We start from the raw sequence: 2625 nt of genomic DNA, 5'->3' as shown, positions 1-2625 counted from the left end.
ACTAGGAGCCCAAGTGGGTTTCCCCCCCACTTGGCACACCCCTAGGCTGGCCTCCTCCCGTCTCCCTCCTTTATATACGGGGGAGGGGGGCACCTCTAAGGCACATCAATTCTTCTTAGCCGTGTGCGGTGCCCCTCCACCATTTACTCCTTCGGTCATATTGTTGTAGTGCTTAGGCGAAGCCCTGCATGGATCACTTCACCATCACCGTCGCCACACCGTCGTGCTAAGAAACTCTCCCTCGACACTTTGCTGGATCAAGAGTTCGAGGGACATTATCGAGCTGAACATGTGCAGAACTCGAAGGTGCCGTACATTCGGTTCTTGATCGGTTGAATCGAGAAGACGTTCGACTACATCAACCATGTTAGGCTAACTCTTTCGCTTTCAGTCCACGAGGGTACCTGGACACACTCTCCCCCTGTCATTGCTATGCATCTCCTAGATAGATCTTGTGTGATCATAGGAATTTTTTTGAAATTGCATGCTACGTTTCCCAACAGTGGCATCAGAGCCAGGTCTATGCGTAGATGATATGCACGAGTAGAACACAAAGATTTGTGGACGATGATAGTCATACTGCTGACCACCAACGTCTTATTTTGATTCGGTGGTATTGTTGGATGAAGCGGCCCGGACCAATCTTACATGATCACGTTCATGAGACCGGTTCCACCAACAGACATGCAACTTGTTTTGCATAAAGGTGGCTGGCGGGTGTCTATTTCTCCAACTTTAGTTGAATCAAATTTGACTACGACTTGTCCTTGTTGAAGGTTAAAACAACAAACTTGACGAAACATCGTTGTTGTTTTGATGTGTAGGTAAGAAAGGTTCTTACTAGAAGCCCGTAGCAGCCACGTAAAACTTGCAACAACAAAGTAGAGGACGTCTAACTTGTTTTGGCAGGGCATGTTGTGATGTGATATGGTCAAGACATGTTGTGATATACGTTATTGTATGAGATGATCATGTTTTGTAAACGTTATCGGCAGCTGGCAGGAGCCTTATGGTTGTCGCTTTATTGTATGAAATGCAATCGCCATGTAATTGCTTTAGTTTATCCCTATGCGTTAGCGATAGTTGTAGAAGCAATAGTTGGCGTGATGACAATGACGCTACGATGGAGATCAAGGTGTCAAGCCGGTGACGATGGAGATCATGACGGCGCTTTGGAGATGGAGATCAAAGGCACAAGATGATGATGGCCATATCATGTCACATATTTTGATTGCATGTGATGTTTATCTTTTATGCATCTTATTTTGCTTAGTACGGCGGTAGCATTATAAGATGATCCTTTAACTAAATTTCAAGGTATAAGTGTTCTCCCTAAGTATGCACCATTGCGAAAGTTCTTCGTGCTGAGACACCATGTGATGATTGGGTGTGATAGGCTATATGTTCACATACAATGGGTGCAAGACAGTTTTGCACATGTGGAAAACTCGGGTTAAACTTGACGAGCCTAGAATGTACGGACATGACCTCGGAACACTAGAGACCGAAAGGTCGAACATGAATCATATAGTAGATATGATCAACATAGAGATGTTCACCATTGATGACTACTCCATCTCACGTGATGATCGGACATGGTTTAGTTGATTGGGATCACGTATCATTTAGATGACTTGAGGGATGTCTATCTAAGTGGGAGTTCTTAAGTAATTTGATTAATTGAACTTTAATTTATCATGAACTTAGTCCTGATAGTATTTATCATGAACTTTCAGTCTACGAGGGTATGTGGACATACTCTCCCCCTCTCGTTGCTATGCATCTCCTAGATAGATCTTGCGTGATCGTAGGTTTTTTTGAAATTGCATGCTATGTTCCCCAACAGGTATGTTGCCCGCATGCGCAACCTTGAATTTTACAACGGAGTAGAGCTCATGTACATGAGGTTTGATTTCTGATACTGAACCTTGGAGTGAAGTAATGAAATACAATACATGGATACATGGCAACCCCTTGACCTGCCATTGCCTGCAACAACATGTTTCCTTTTCTATGTAAACAAGGTACATCCATTCCCTATTCTCTTTGTCCACTAGAGTAATTTCTGCCTGAACATCACTTCGTCTAACTACCTTCATCTTCAGCCCTGAAAAGAACACAAAACATTATTCTTGAATTTAGTTGGTTATGACATTAATGAGTTGAAAGAAATCAAGCTATTTACCTTTGGATTTGGCATGTAGTGCCTTTATCGCACTTCGTATTATGAGATGGCCAATCCATTTTTCTAATGCTATCCTCATCCATAGATCAAACTTCTCCATTATCATCTGCCTAATCTTGTCCAACATGTCAACAATAAGAAGACCTTAACTTTCCTGACTTTGCTATTAAATGACTCTGCGAGGTTGTTATTGATGTAGTCAATCTTGCATATTTCATTGAACTTGCTTCTATACCATATCTTTGTGTGTTGTTGAGCCATATACTTTTGGACACTCTTCTTAGCAAGGATCTGCTTCATATGCCAATTGTGCTTTCTAGAACTAAAATTCATGCTTGTGGGGCAAATATTATCATCATAGACCTTGCCCGTGGATTTTTTTCCAAAATTTGCAACAAGATGCCTCATATACTCCCTATGCTCCACTTCAGGCCACACTT

This window comes from Triticum dicoccoides, chromosome 3B (genome assembly GCF_002162155.2).
Source record: "Triticum dicoccoides isolate Atlit2015 ecotype Zavitan chromosome 3B, WEW_v2.0, whole genome shotgun sequence".
Taxonomy (NCBI): domain Eukaryota; kingdom Viridiplantae; phylum Streptophyta; class Magnoliopsida; order Poales; family Poaceae; genus Triticum; species Triticum dicoccoides.
The sequence above is the reverse complement of the archived record's forward strand: the minus strand, read 5'-3'. Positions refer to the sequence as shown.